Below are 15,898 nucleotides of genomic sequence, written 5' to 3'. Positions count from 1 at the left end.
ACCCTTGCTGCAACTCAAGAAGTTCCCCGACATACCCGTCTCCACTCGAGAGGAAGCACGTGGGTCCCGCACACATCCAGAGGAGCCCCGTCCGCCTCGTAGCTCGAAATGAGGGATCCTTTCCCTGTTTCGTAGGGAAAGAATTCCCGGCGTTCCCGTCGCATCTCAAGAGGAGGCGCTCTCCAAAGGAAAGGCGAGAGAAACTCCAGGGTCGTGCCACCATTCCAAGAGACCCCAGATGTGTCAGTCTATTCCAGAGGAACCTCTTTTCCCTGTACTGCCTTGACGTTCAAGCCGAGGATCGACTCCCACCACGTGTGCACGTGGGACAGCCCTGTGGGAAAGCCTCGTGGGAAAGCCTCGTGGGAAAGACTTGAGGGAAAACCATAGATCCTTTGATCCACGCGGCGGACAGCGTGACACTGCTGCTACCGCTCTGGAGGAAAGCGCAAGTGCATGCCCGCATTCGAGACGAGGACTGACTCCCCTGGGGAGACTCCAGAAGTACCCCAAGATCCATGTCAGCACTGGAGAGGAATCCTCAGGTTCCGGCCCCGACTCCACACAAGGTCTTAGGCCCCGGCATCGACGGGAGAGGAATCCCGAGAGGCCCGCGAGGAACTCGCATGGGGACTGGCCTTTCCTGAGGCCACCAGAGCGGGTCCCTGAGGTCCCGTCGTAAGTCGAGAGCACCTGCCGCAACTCGAGAAAATCCAGGAGGTTTTGCCCTCCAGGCGAGATGAGGCCCATTTCCGCTGAGGCTTCTCGAGGCTAATCACGTCTAACCACTGGAACTTCCTAAGGGTCCTTCACACCCTTGCTGCAACTCAAGAAGTTCCCCGACATACCCGTCTCCACTCGAGAGGAAGCACGTGGGTCCCGCACACATCCAGAGGAGCCCCGTCCGCCTCGTAGCTCGAAATGAGGGATCCTTTCACTGTTTCGTAGGGAAAGAATTCCCGGCGTTCCCGTCGCATCTCAAGAGGAGGCGCTCTCCAAAGGAAAGGCGAGAGAAACTCCAGGGTCATGCCACCATTCCAAGAGACCCCAGATGTGTCAGTCTATTCCAGAGGAACCTCTTTTCCCTGTACTGCCTTGACGTTCAAGCCGAGGATCGACTCCCACCACGTGTGCACGTGGGACAGCCCTGTGGGAAAGCCTCGTGGGAAAGCCTCGTGGGAAAGACTCGAGGGAAAACCATAGATCCTTTGATCCACGCGGCGGACTGCGTGACACTGCTGCTACCGCTCTGGAGGAAAGCGCAAGTGCATGCCCGCATTCGAGACGAGGACTGACTCCCCTGGGGAGACTCCAGAAGTACCCCAAGATCCATGTCAGCACTGGACTGGAATACTCAGGTTCCGGCCCCGACTCCACACAAGGTCTTAGGCCCCGGCATCGACGGGAGAGGAATCCCGAGAGGCCCGCGAGGAACTCGCATGGGGACTGGCCTTTCCTGAGGCCACCAGAGCGGGTCCCTGAGGTCCCGTCGTAAGTCGAGAGCACCTGCCGCAACTCGAGAAAATCCATGAGGTTTTGCCCTCCAGGCGTGATGAGGCCCATTTCCGCTGAGGCTTCTCGAGGCTAATCACATCTAACCACTGGAACTTCCAAAGGATCCTTCACACCCTTGCTGCAACTCAAGCAGTTCCGCGACATACCCGTCTCCACTCGAGAGGAAGCCCTTGGGGTGCCGCACACATCCAGGGGAGCCCCGTTTCCGCCTCCTAGCTCGAGATGAGGGATACTTTCCCTCTTTCGTAGGGAAAGAATTCCCGGCGTTCCCGTCGCATCTCAAGAGGAGGCGCTCTCCACAGGAAAGGCGAGAGGAACTCCAGGGTCGTGCCACCATTCCAAGAGTCCCCCAGATGTTTCAGTCCATTCCAGAGGAACCTGTTTTCCCTGCACTTCCTTGACGTTCAAGCCGAGGATCGACTCCCACCACGTGTGCACGTGGGACAGCCCTGTGGGAAAGCCTCGTGGGAAAGCCTCGTGGGAAAGACTCGAGGGAAAACCATAGATCCTTTGTTCCACGCGGCGGACTGCGTGACACTGCTGCTACCGCTCTGGAGGAAAGCGCAAGTGCATGCCCGCATTCGAGACGGGGACTGACTCCCCTGGGGAGACTCCAGAAGTACCCCAAGATCCATGTCAGCACTGGAGAGGAATCCTCAGGTTCCGGCCCCGACTCCACACAAGGTCTTAGGCCCCGGCATCGACGGGAGAGGAATCCCGAGAGGCCCGCGAGGAACTCGCATGGGGACTGGCCTTTCCTGAGGCCACCAGAACGGGTCCCTGAGGTCCCGTCGTAAGTCGAGAGCACCTGCCGCAACTCGAGAAAATCCAGGAGGTTTTGCCCTCCAGGCGAGATGAGGCCCATTTCCGCTGAGGCTTCTCGAGGCTAATCACGTCTAACCACTGGATCTTCCTAAGGGTCCTTCACACCCTTGCTGCAACTCAAGAAGTTCCCCGACATACCCGTCTCCACTCGAGAGGAAGCACGTGGGTCCCGCACACATCCAGAGGAGCCCCGTCCGCCTCGTAGCTCGAAATGAGGGATCCTTTCCCTGTTTCGTAGGGAAAGAATTCCCGGCGTTCCCGTCGCATCTCAAGAGGAGGCGCTCTCCAAAGGAAAGGCGAGAGAAACTCCAGGGTCGTGCCACCATTCCAAGAGACCCCAGATGTGTCAGTCTATTCCAGAGGAACCTCTTTTCCCTGTACTGCCTTGACGTTCAAGCCGAGGATCGACTCCCACCACGTGTGCACGTGGGACAGCCCTGTGGGAAAGCCTCGTGTGAAAGCCTCGTGGGAAAGACTCGAGGGAAAACCATAGATCCTTTGATCCACGCGGCGGACTGCCTGACACTGCTGCTACCGCTCTGGAGGAAAGCGCAAGTGCATGCCCGCATTCGAGACGAGGACTGACTCCACTGGGGAGACTCCAGAAGTACCCCAAGATCCATGTCAGCACTGGAGAGGAATCCTCAGGTTCCGGCCCCGACTCCACACAAGGTCTTAGGCCCCGGCATCGACGGGAGAGGAATCCCGAGAGGCCCGCGAGGAACTCGCATGGGGACTGGCCTTTCCTGAGGCCACCAGAGCGGGTCTCTGAGGTCCCCGTCGTAAGTCGAGAGCACCTGCCGCAACTCGAGTAAATCCAGGACGTTTTGCCCTCCAGGCGAGATGAGGCCCATTTCCGCTGAGGCTTCTCGAGGCTAATCACATCTAACCACTGGAACTTCCAATGGGTCCTTCACACCCTTGCTTCAACTCAAGAAGTTCCCCGACATACCCGTCTTCACTCGAGAGGAAGAACGAGGGTCCCGCACACATCCAGGGGAGCCCCGTTTCCGCCTCCTAGCTCGAGATGAGGGATCCTTTCCCTGTTCGTACGTAAAGAATTCCCGGCATTCCCATCGCATCTCAAGAGGAGGCGCTCTCCACAGGAAAGGCGAGAGGAACTCCAGGGTCGTGCCACCATTCCAAGAGTCCCCCAGATGTGTCAGTCCATTCCAGAGGAACCTGTTTTCCCTGAACTGCCTTGACGTTCAAGCCGAGGATTGACTCCCACCACGTGTGCACGTGGGACAGCCCTGTGGGAAAGCCTCGTGGGAAAGCCTCGTGGGAAAGACTCGAGGGAAAACCATAGATCCTTTGATCCACGCGGCGGACTGCGTGACACTGCTGCTACAGCTCTGGAGGAAAGCGCAAGTGCATGCCCGCATTCGAGACGAGGACTGACTCCCCTGGGGAGACTCCAGAAGTACCCAAAGATCCATGTCAACACTGGAGTAGAATCCTCAGGTTCCGGCCCCAACTCCACACAAGGTCTTAGGCCCCGGCATCGACGGGAGAGGAATCCCGAGGGGCCCCTGAGGAACTCGCATGGGGACTGGCCTTTCCTGAGGCCACCAGAGCGGGTCCCTGAGGTCCCCGTCGTAAGTCGAGAGCACCTGCCGCAACTCGAGAAAATCCAGGAGGTTTTGCCCTCCAGGCGAGATGAGGCCCACTTCCGCTGAGGCTTCTCGAGGCTAATCACGTCTAACCACTGGAACTTCCAAAGGGTCCTTCACACCGTTGCTGCAACTCAAGCAGTTACCCGACATACCCGTCTCCACTCGAGAGGAAGCACGTGGGGTCATGCACACATCCAGGGGAGCCCCGTTTCCGCTTCCTCGCTCGAGATGAGGGTTCCTTTCCCTGTTTCGTAGGTAAAGAATTCCCGGCGTTCCCGTCGCATCTCAAGAGGAGGCGCTCTCCACAGGAACGGCGAGAGGAACTCCAGGGTCTTGCCACCATTCCAAGAGTCCCCCAGATGTATCAGTCCATTCCAGAGGAACCTGTTTTCCCTGCACTGCCTTGACGTTCAAGCCGAGGATCGACTCCCACCACGTGTGCACGTGGGACAGCCCTGTGGGAAAGCCTCGTGGGAAAACCATAGATCCTTTGATCCATGCGGCGGACTGCGTGACACTTCTGCTATCGCTCTGGAGGACAGCGCAAGTGCATGCCCGCATTCGAGACGAGGACTGACTCCCCTGGGGAGACTCCAGAAGTACCCCAAGATCCATGTCAGCACTGGAGTGGAATCCTCAGGTTCCGGCCCCGACTCCACACAAGGTCTTAGGCCCCGGTATCGACGGGAGAGGAATCCCGAGAGGCCCCAGAGGAACTCGCATGGGGCCTGGCCTTTCCTGAGGCCACCAGAGCGGGTCCCTGAGGTCCCCGTCGTAAGTCGAGTGCACCTGCCGCAACTCGAGAAAATCCAGGAGGTTTTGCCCTCCAGGCGAGATGAGGCCCATTTCCGCTGAGGATTCTCGAGGCTAATCACTTCTAACCACTTGAACTTCCAAAGGGTCCTTCACACCCTTCCTGCAACTCAAGAAGTTCCCCGACATACCCGTCTCCAATCGAGAGGAAGCACGAGGGTCCCGCACACATCCAGGGGAGCCCCGTTTCCGCCTCCTAGCTCGAGATGAGGGATCCTTTCCCTGTTTCGTAGGGAAAGAATTCCCGGCGTTCCCGTCGCATCTCAAGAGGAGGCGCTCAACAGGAAAGGCGAGAGGAACTCCAGGGTCGTGGCACCATTCCAAGAGACCCCCAGATGTGTCAGTCCATTCCAGAGGAACCTGTTTTCCCTGCACTGCCTTGACGTTCAAGCCGAGGACCGACTCCCACCACGTGTGCACGTGGGACAGCCCTGTGGGAAAGCCTCGTGGGAAAGCTTCGTGGGAAAGACTCGAGTGAAAACCATAGATCCTTTGATCCAGGCGGCGGACTGCGTGACACTGCTGCTACCGCTCTGGAGGAAAGCGCAAGTGCATGCCCGCATTCGAGACGAGGACTGACTCCCCTGGGGAGACTCCAGAAGTACCCCAAGATCCATGTCAGCACTGGAGTGGAATCCTCAGGTTCCGGCCCCGACTCCACACAAGGTCTTCGGCCCCGGTATCGACGGGAGAGGAATCCCGAGAGGCCCCCGAGGAACTCGCATGGGGACTGGCCTTTCCTGAGGCCACCAGAGCGGGTCCCTGAGGTCCCCGTCGTAAGTCGAGAGCACCTGCCGCAACTCGAGAAAATCCAGGAGGTTTTGCCCTCCAGGCGAGATGAGGCCCATTTCCGCTGAGGCTTCTCGAGGCTAATCACATCTAACCACTGGAACTTCCAAAGGGTCCTTCACACCCTTGCTGCAAGTCCAGAAGTTCCCCGACATACCCGTCTCCACTCGAGAGGAAGCACGAGGTTCCCGCACACATCCGGGGGAGCCCCGGTTCCGCCTCCTAGCTCGAGATGAGGGATCCTTTCCCTGTTTCCTAGGGAAAGAATTCCCGGCGTTCCCGTCGCATCTCAAGAGGAGGCGCTCTCCACATGAAAGGCGAGAGGAACTCCAGGGTCGTGCCACCATTCCAAGAGTCCCCCAGATGTTTCAGTCCATTCCAGAGGAACCTGTTTTCCCTGCACTGCCTTGACGTTCAAGCCGAGGATCGACTCCCACCACGTGTGCACGTGGGACAGCCCTGTGGGAAAGACTCGTGGGAAAGCCTCGTGGGAAAGACTCGAGGGAAAACCATAGATCCTTTGATCCACGCGGCGGACTGCGTGACACTGCTGCTACCGCTCTGGAGGACAGCGCAAGTGCATGCCCGCATTCGAGACGAGGACTGACTCCCCTGGGGAGACTCCAGAAGTACCCCAAGATCCATGTCAGCACTGGAGTGGAATCCTCAGGTTCCGGCCCCGACTCCACACAAGGTCTTAGGCCCTGGTATCGACGGGAGAGGAATCCCGAGAGGCCCCAGAGGAACTCGCATGGGGCCTGGCCTTTCCTGAGGCCACCAGAGCGGGTCCCTGAGGTCCCCGTCGTAAGTCGAGTGCACCTGCCGCAACTCGAGAAAATCCAGGAGGTTTTGCCCTCCAGGCGAGATGAGGCCCATTTCCGCTGAGGCTTCTCGAGGCTAATCACTTCTAACCACTGGAACTTCCAAAGGGTCCTTCACACCCTTCCTGCAACTCAAGAAGTTCCCCGACATACCCGTCTCCAATCGAGAGGAAGCACGAGGGTCCCGCACACATCCAGGGGAGCCCCGTTTCCGCCTCCTAGCTCGAGATGAGGGATCCTTTCCCTGTTTCGTAGGGAAAGAATTCCCGGCGTTCCCGTCGCAACTCAAGAGGAGGCGCTCTCCACAGGAAAGGCGAGAGGAACTCCAGGGTCGTGCCACCATTCCAAGAGTCCCCCAGATGTGTCAGTCCATTCCAGAGGAACCTGTTTTCCCTGCACTGCCTTGACGTTCAAGCCGAGGATCGACTCCCACCACGTGTGCACGTGGGATAGCCCTGTGGGAAAGCCTCGTGGGAAAGTCTCGTGGGAAAGACTCGAGGGAAAACCATAGATCCTTTGATCCAGGCGGAGGACTGCGTGACACTGCTGCTACCGCTCTGGAGGAAAGCGCAAGTGCATGCCCGCATTCGAGACGAGGACTGAGTCCCCTGGGGAGACTCCAGATGTACCCCAAAATCCATGTCAGCACTGGAGAGGAATCCTCAGGTTCCGGCCCCGACTAAACACAAGGTCTGAGGCCCCGACATCGACGGGAGAGGAATCCCGAGAGGCGCCCGAGGAACTCGCATGGGGACTGGCCTTTCCTGAGGCCACCAGAGCGGGTCCCTGAGGTCCCCGTCGTAAGTCGAGAGCACCTGCCGCAACTCGAGAAAATCCAGGAGGTTTTGCCCTCCAGGCGAGATGAGGCCCATTTCCGCTGAGGCTTCTCGAGGCTAATCACGTCTAACCACTGGAACTTCCAAAGGGTTCTTCACACCCTTGCTGCAACTCAAGCAGTTCCGTGACATACCCGTCTCCACTCGAGAGGAAGCACGTGGGGTCCCGCACACATCCAGGGGAGCCCCGTTTCCGCCTCCTAGCTCGAGATGAGGGATACTTTCCCTGTTTCTTAGTGAAAGAATTCCCGGCGTTCCCGTCGCATCTCAAGAGGAGGCGCTCTCCACAGGAAAGGCGAGAGAAACTCCAGGGTCGTGCCACCATTCCAAGAGTCCCCCAGATGTGTCAGTCCATTCCAGAGGAACCTGTTTTCCCTGCACTGCCTTGACGTTCAAGCCGAGGATCGACTCCCACCACGTGTGCACGTGGGACAGCCCTGTGGGAAAGCCTCGTGGGAAAGCCACGTGGGAAAGACTCGAGGGAAAAACATAGATCCTTTGATCCACGCGGCGGACTGCGTGACACTGCTGCTACCGCTCTGGAGGAAAGCGCAAGTGCATGCCCGCATTCGAGACGAGGACTGACTCCCCTGGGGAGACTCCAGAAGTACCCCAAGATCCATGTCAGCACTGGAGAGGAATCCTCAGGTTCTGGCCCCGACACCACACAAGGTCTTAGGCCTCGGCATCGACGGGAGAGGAATCCCGAGAGGCTCCCGAGGAACTCGCATGGGGACTGGCCTTTCCTGAGGCCACCAGAGCGGGTCCCTGAGGTCCCAGTCGTAAGTTGAGAGCACCTGCCGCAACTCCAGAAAATCCAGGAAGTTTTGCCCTCCAGGCGAGATGAGGCCCATTTCCGATGAGGCTTCTGGAAGCCAATCACGTCTAACCACTGGAACTTCCAAAGGGACCTTCACACCCTTGCTGCAACTCAAGAAGTTCCCCGACATACCCGTCTCCACTCGAGAGGAAGCACGTGGGGTCCCGCACACATCCAGGGGAGCCCCGTTTCCGCCTCCTAGCTCGAGATGAGGGATCCTTTCCCTGTTTCGTAGGGAAAGAATTCCCGGCGTTCCCGTCGCATCTCAAGAGGAGGCGCTCTCCACAGGAAAGGCGAGAGGAACTCCAGGGTCGTGCCACCATTCCCAGAGTCCCCCAGATGAGTCAGTCCATTCCAGAGGAACCTGTTTTCCCTGCACTGCCTTGACTTTCAAGCTGAGGATCGACTCCCACCACGTGTGCACGTGGGACAGCCCTTTGGGAAAGCCTCGTGGGAAAGCCTCGTGGGAAAGACTCGAGGGAAAACCATAGATCCTTTGATCCACGCGGCAGACTGCGTGACATTGCTGCTACCGCTCTGGAGGAAAGCGAAAGTGCATGCCCGCATTCGAGACGAGGACTGACTCCCCTGGGGAGACTCCATAAGTACCCCAGGATCCATGTCAGCACTGGAGAGGAATCCTCAGGTTACGGCCCCGACTCCACACAAGGTCTTAGGCCCCGGCATTGACAGGAGAGGAATCCCAAGAGGCCCCCGAGGAACTCGCATGGGGACTGGCCTTTCCTGAGGCCACCAGAGCGGGTCCCTGAGGTCCCCGTCGTAAGTCGAGAGCACCTGCCGCAACTCGAGAAAATCCAGGAGGTTTTGCCCTCCAGGCGAGATGAGGCCCATTTCCGTTGAGGCTTCTCGAGGCTAATCACGTCTAACCACTGGAACTTCCTAAGGGTCCTTCACACCCTTGCTGCAACTCAAGAAGTTCCCCGACATACCGGTCTCCACTCGAGAGGAAGCACGTGGGGTCCCGCACACATCCAGGGGAGACCGTTTCCGCCTCCTAGCTCGAGATGAGGGATCCTTTCCCTGTTTCGTAGGGAAAGAATTCCCGGCGTTCCCGTCGCATCTCAAGAGGAGGCGCTCTCCACAGGAAAGGCGAGAGGAACTCCAGGGTCGTGGCACCATTCCAAGAGTCCCCCAGATGTGTCAGTCCATTCCAGAGGAACCTGTTTTCCCTGCACTGCCTTGACGTTCAAGCCGAGGATCGACTCCCACCACGTGTGCACGTGGGACAGCCCTGTGGGAAAGCCTCGTGGGAAAGCCTCGTGGGAAAGACTCGAGGGAAAACCATAGATCCTTTGATCCACACGGCGGACTGCGTGACACTGCTGCTACCGCTCTGGAGGAAAGCGCAAGTGCATGCCCGCATTCGAGACGAGGACTGACTCCCCTGGGGAGACTCCAGAAGTACCCCAAGATCCATGTCAGCACTGGAGTGGAATCCTCAGGATCCGGCCCCGACTCCACACAAGGTCTTTGGCCCCGGTATCGACGGGAGAGGAATCCGGAGAGGCCCCCGAGGAACTCGCATGGGGACTGGCCTTTCCTGAGGCCACCAGAGCGTGTCCCTGAGGTCCCCGTCGTAAGTCGAGAGCACCTGCCGCAACTCGAGAAAATCCAGGAGGTTTTGCCCTCCAGGCGAGATGAGGCCCATTTCCGCTGAGGCTTCTCGAGGCTAATCACGTCTAAGCACTGGAAATTCCAAAGGGTCCTTCACACCCTTGCTTCAACTCAAGAAGTTCCCCGACATACCCGTCTCCACTCGAGAGGAAGCACGAGGGTCCCGCACACATCCGGGGGAGCCCCGGTTCCGCCTCCTAGCTCGAGATGAGGGATCCTTTCCCTGTTTCGTAGGGAAAGAATTCCCGGCGTTCCCGTCGCATCTCAAGAGGAGGCGCTCTCCGCAGGAAAGGCGAGAGGAACTCCAGGGTCCTGCCACCATTCCAAGAGTCCCCCAGATGTGTCAGTCCATTCCAGAGGAACCTGTTTTCCCTGCACTGCCTTGACGTTCAAGCCGAGGATCGACTCCCACCACCTGTGCACGTGGGACAGCCCTGTGGGAAAGCCTCGTGGGAAAGCCTCGTGGGAAAGACTCGAGGGAAAACCATAGATCCTTTGATCCACGCGGCAGAAAGCGTGACACTGCTGCTACCGCTCTGGAGGAAAGCGCAAGTGCATGCCCGCATTCGAGACGAGGACTGACTCCCCTGGGGAGACTCCAGAAGTACCCCAAGATCCATGTCACCACTGGAGAGGAATCCTCAGGTTCCGGCCCCGACTCCACACAAGGTCTTAGGCCCCGGCATCGACGGGAGAGGAATCCTGAGAGGCCCCCGAGGAACTCGCATGGGGACTGGCCTTTCCTGAGGCCACCAGAGCGGGTCCCTGAGGTCCCCGTCGTAAGTCGAGAGCACCTGCCGCAACTCGAGAAATTCCAGGAGGTTTTGCCCTCCAGGCGAGATGAGGCCCATTTCCGCTGAGGCTTCTCGAGGCTAATCACATCTAATCACTTGAACTTCCAAAGGGTCCTTCACACCCTTGCTGCAACTCAAGGAGTTCCGCGACATACCCGTCTCCACTCGAGAGGAAGCACGAGGTTCCCGCACACATCCAGGGGAGCTCCGTTTCCGCCTCGTAGCTCGAGATGAGGGATCATTACCCTGTTTCGTAGGGAAAGAATTCCCGGCGTTCCCGTCGCATCTCAAGAGGAGGCGCTCTCCGCAGGAAAGGTGAGAGGAACTCCAGGGTCGTGCCACCATTCCAAGAGTCCCCCAGATGTGTCAGTCCATTCCAGAGGAACCTGTTTTCCCTGCACTGCCTTGACGTTCAAGCCGAGGATCGACTCCCACCACGTGTGCACGTGGGACAGCCCTGTGGGAAAGCCTCGTGGGAAAGTCTCGTGGGAAAGACTCGAGGGAAAACCATAGATCCTTTGATCCACGCGGCGGACTGCGTGACACTGCTGATACCGCTCTGGAGGAAAGCGCAAGTGCATGCCCGCATTCGAGACGAGGACTGACTCCCCTGGGGAGGCTCCAGAAGTACCCCAAGGTCCATGTCAGCACTGGAGAGGAATACTCAGGTTACGGCCCCGACTCCACACAAGGTCTTAGGCCCCGGCATCGACGGGAGAGGAATCCCGAGAGGCCCCCGGGGAACTCGCATGGGGACTGGCCTTTCCTGAGGCCACCAGAGCGGGTCCCTGAGGTCCCCGTCGTAAGTCGAGAGCACCTGCCGCAACTCGAGAAATTCCAGGAGGTTTTGCCATCCAGGCGAGATGAGGCCAATTTCCGCTGAGGCTTCTCGAGGCTAATCACATCTAATCACTGGAACTTCCAAAGGGTCCTTCACACCCTTGCTGCAACTCAAGGAGTTCCGCGACATACCCGTCTCCACTCGAGAGGAAGCACGAGGTTCCCGCACACATCCAGGGGAGCTCCGTTTCCGCCTCGTAGCTCGAGATGAGGGATCATTACCCTGTTACGTAGGGAAAGAATTCCCGGCGTTCCCGTCGCATCTCAAGAGGAGGCGCTCTCCGCAGGAAAGGCGAGAGGAACTCCAGGGTCGTGCCACCATTCCAAGAGTCCCCCAGATGTGTCAGTCCATTCCAGAGGAACCTGTTTTCCCTGCACTGCCTTGACGTTCAAGCCGAGGATCGACTCCCACCACGTGTGCACGTGGGACAGCCCTGTGGGAAAGCCTCGTGGGAAAGTCTCGTGGGAAAGACTCGAGGGAAAACCATAGATCCTTTGATCCACGCGGCGGACTGCGTGACACTGCTGCTACCGCTCTGGAGGAAAGCGCAAGTGCATGCCCGCATTCGAGACGAGGACTGACTCCCCTGGGGAGACTCCAGAAGTACCCCAAGATCCATGTCACCACTGGAGAGGAATCCTCAGGTTCCGGCCCCGACTCCACACAAGGTCTTAGGCCCCGGCATTGACAGGAGAGGAATCCCAAGAGGCCCCCGAGGAACTCGCATGGGGACTGGCCTTTCCTGAGGCCACCAGAGCGGGTCCCTGAGGTCCCCGTCGTAAGTCGAGAGCACCTGCCGCAACTCGAGAAATTCCAGGAGGTTTTGCCCTCCAGGCGAGATGAGGCCCATTTCCGCTGAGGCTTCACGAGGCTAATCACATCTAATCACTGGAACTTCCAAAGGGTCCTTCACACCCTTGCTGCAACTCAAGGAGTTCCGCGACATACCCGTCTCCACTCGAGAGGAAGCACGAGGTTCCCGCACACATCCAGGGGAGCTCCGTTTCCGCCTCGTAGCTCGAGATGAGGGATCATTACCCTGTTTCGTAGGGAAAGAATTCCGGGCGTTCCCGTCGCATCTCAAGAGGAGGCGCTCTCCGCAGGAAAGGCGAGAGGAACTCCAGGGTCGTGCCACCATTCCAAGAGTCCCCCAGATGTGTCAGTCCATTCCAGAGGAACCTGTTTTCCCTGCACTGCCTTGACGTTCAAGCCGAGGATCGACTCCCACCACGTGTGCACGTGGGACAGCCCTGTGGGAAAGCCTCGTGGGAAAGTCTCGTGGGAAAGACTCGAGGGAAAACCATAGATCCTTTGATCCACGTGGCGGACTGCGTGACACTGCTGCTACCGCTCTGGAGGAAAGCGCAAGTGCATGCCCGCATTCGAGACGAGGACTGACTCCCCTGGGGAGACTCCAGAAGTACCCCAAGATCCATGTCACCACTGGAGAGGAATCCTCAGGTTCCGGCCCCGACTCCACACAAGGTCTTAGGCCCCGGCATTGACAGGAGAGGAATCCCAAGAGGCCCCCGAGGAACTCGCATGGGGACTGGCCTTTCCTGAGGCCACCAGAGCGGGTCCCTGAGGTCCCCGTCGTAAGTTGAGAGTACCTGCCGCAACTCGAGAAAATCCAGGAGGTTTTGCCCTCCAGACGAGATGAGGCCCATTTCCGCTGAGGCTTCTCGAGGCCAATCACATCTAACCACTGGAACTTCCAAAGGGTCCTTCACACCCTTGCTTCAACTCAAGAAGTTCCCCGACATACCCGTCTCCACTCGAGAGGAAGCACGTGGGTTCCCGGACACATCCAGGGGAGCCCCGTTACCGCCTCCTAGCTCGAGATGAGGGATCCTTTCCCTGTTTCGTAGGGAAAGAATTCCCGGCGTTCCCGTCGCATCTCAAGAGGAGGCGCTCTCCACAGGAAAGGAGAGAGGAACTCCAGGGTCGTGCCACCATTCCAAGAGACCCTCAGATGTGTCAGTCCATTACAGAGGAACCTGTTTTCCCTGCACTGCCTTGACGTTCAAGCCGAGGATCGACTCCCACCACGTGTGCACGTGGGACAGCCCTGTGGGAAAGCCTCGTGGGAAAGCCTCGTGGGAAAGCCTCGTGGGAAAGACTCGAGGGGAAACCATAGATCCTTTGATCCACGCGGCGGACTGCGTGACACTTCTGCTACAGCTCTGGAGGAAAGCGCAAGTGCATGCCCGCATTCGAGACGAGGACTGACTCCCCTGGGGAGACTCCAGAAGTACCCCAAGATCCATGTCAGCACTGGAGAGGAATACTCAGGTTCCGGCCCCGACTCCACACAAGGTCTTAGGCCCCGGCTTCGACGGGAGAGTAATCCCGAGAGGCCCGCGAGGAACTCGCATGGGGACTGGCCTTTCCTGAGGCCACCAGAGCGGGTCCCTGAGGTCCCCGTCGTAAGTCGAGAGCACCTGCCTCAACTCGAGAAATTCCAGGAGGTTTTGCCCTCCATGCGAGATGAGGCCCATTTCCGCTGAGGCTTCTCGAGGCTAATCACATCTAACCACTGGAACTTCCAAAAGGTCCTTCACACCCTTGCTGCAACTCAAGAAGTTCCCCGACATACCCGTCTCCACTCGAGAGGAAGCACGTGGGGTCCCGCACACATCCAGGGGAGCCCCGTTTCCGCCTCCTAGCTCGAGATGAGGGATCCTTTCCCTGTTTCGTAGGGAAAGAATTCCCGGCGTTCCCGTCACATCTCAAGAGCAGGTGCTCTCCACAGGAAAGGCGAAAGGAACTCCAGGGTCTTGCCACCATTCCAAGAGTCCCCCAGATGTGTCAGTCCATTCCAGAGGAACATGTTTTCCCTGCACTGCCTTGACGTTCAAGCCAAGGATCGACTCCCACCACGTGTGCACGTGGGACAGCCCTGTGGGAAAGCCTCGTGGGAAAGCCTCGTGGGAAAGACTCGAGGGAAAACCATAGATCCTTTGATCCACGGGGCGGACTCGTGACACTGCTGCTACCGCTCTGGAGGAAAGCGCAAGCGTATGCCCGCAATCGAGACGAGGACTGACTGCCCTGGGGAGACTCCAGAAATACCCCAAGATCCATGTCAGCACTGGAGAGGAATCCTCAGGTTCCGGCCCCGACTCCACACAAGGTCTTACGCCCTGGCATCGACGGAAGAGGAATCCCGAGAGGCCCCCGAGGAACTCGCATGCGGACTGGCCTTTCCTGAGGCCACCAGAGCGGGTCGCTGAGGTCCCCATCGTAAGTCGAGAGCACCTGCCGCAACTGGAGAAAATCCAGGAGGTTTTGCCCTCCAGGCGAGATGAGGCCCATTTCCGCTGAGGCTTCTCGAGGCTAATCACATCTGACCACTGGAACTTCCAAAGGGTCCTTCACACCCTTGCTGCAACTCAAGGATTTCCCCGACATACCCGTCTCGACTCGAGAGGAAGCACATGGGGTCCCGCACACATCCAGGGGAGCCCCGTTTCCGCCTCCTAGCTCGAGATGAGGGATCCTTTCCCTGTTTCATAGGGAAAGATTCCCGGCGTTCCCGTCGCATCTCAAGAGGAGGCCCTCTCCACAGGAAAGGGGAGAGGAACTCCAGGGTCTTGCCAGCATTCCAAGAGACCCCCAGATGTGTCAGTCCATTACAGAGGAACCTGTCTTCCCTGAACTGCCTTGACGTTCAAGCCGAGGATCGACTCCCACCACGTGTGCACGTGGGACAGCCCTGTGGGAAAGCCTCGTGGGAAAGCCTCGTGGGAAAGACTCGAGGGAAAACCATAGATCCTTTGATCCACGCGGCGGACTGCGTGATACTGCTGTTACCGCTCTGGAGGAAAGCGCAAGTGCATGCCCGCATTCGAGACGAGGACTGACTCCCCTGGGGAGACTCCAGAAGTACCCCAAGATCCATGTCAGCACTGTAGAGGAATCTTCAGGTTCCGGCCCCGACTCCACACAAGGCCTTAGTCCCTCGCATCGAAGGGAGAGGAATCCCGAGAAGCCCCCGAGGAACTCGCAAGGGGACTGGCCTTTCCTGAGGCCACCAGAGCGGGTCCATGAGGTCCCCGTCGTAAGTCGAGAGCACCTGCCGCAACTCGAGAAAATCCACGAGGTTTTGCCCTCCAGGCGAGATGAGGTCCATTTCCGCTGAGGCTTCTCGAGGCTAATCATATTTAACCAATGGAACTTCCTAAGGGTCCTTCTCACCCTTGCTGCAACTCAAGAAGTTCCCCGACATACCCGTCTCCACTCGAGAGGAAGCACGTGGGGTCCCACACACATTCAGGGGAGCCCCGTTTCCGCCTCCTAGCTCGAGATGAGGGATCCTTTCCCTGTTTCGTAGGGAAAGAATTCCCGGCGTTCCCGTCGCATCTCAAGAGGAGGCGCTCTCCACAGGAAAGGCGAGAGGAACTCCAGGGTCGTGCCACCATTCCAAGAGTCCCCCAGATGTGTCAGTCCATTCCAGAGGAACCTGTTTTCCCCGCACTGCCTTGACGTTCAAGCCGAGGATCGACTCCCACCACGTGTGCACGTGGGACAGCCCTGTGGGAAAGCCTCGTGGGAAAGCCTCGTGGGAAAGACTCGAGGGAAAACCATAGATCC

This window comes from Ovis canadensis, chromosome 26 (assembly GCF_042477335.2).
Source record: "Ovis canadensis isolate MfBH-ARS-UI-01 breed Bighorn chromosome 26, ARS-UI_OviCan_v2, whole genome shotgun sequence".
Taxonomy (NCBI): Eukaryota; Metazoa; Chordata; class Mammalia; order Artiodactyla; family Bovidae; genus Ovis; species Ovis canadensis.
This window is presented reverse-complemented; position numbering follows the sequence as displayed.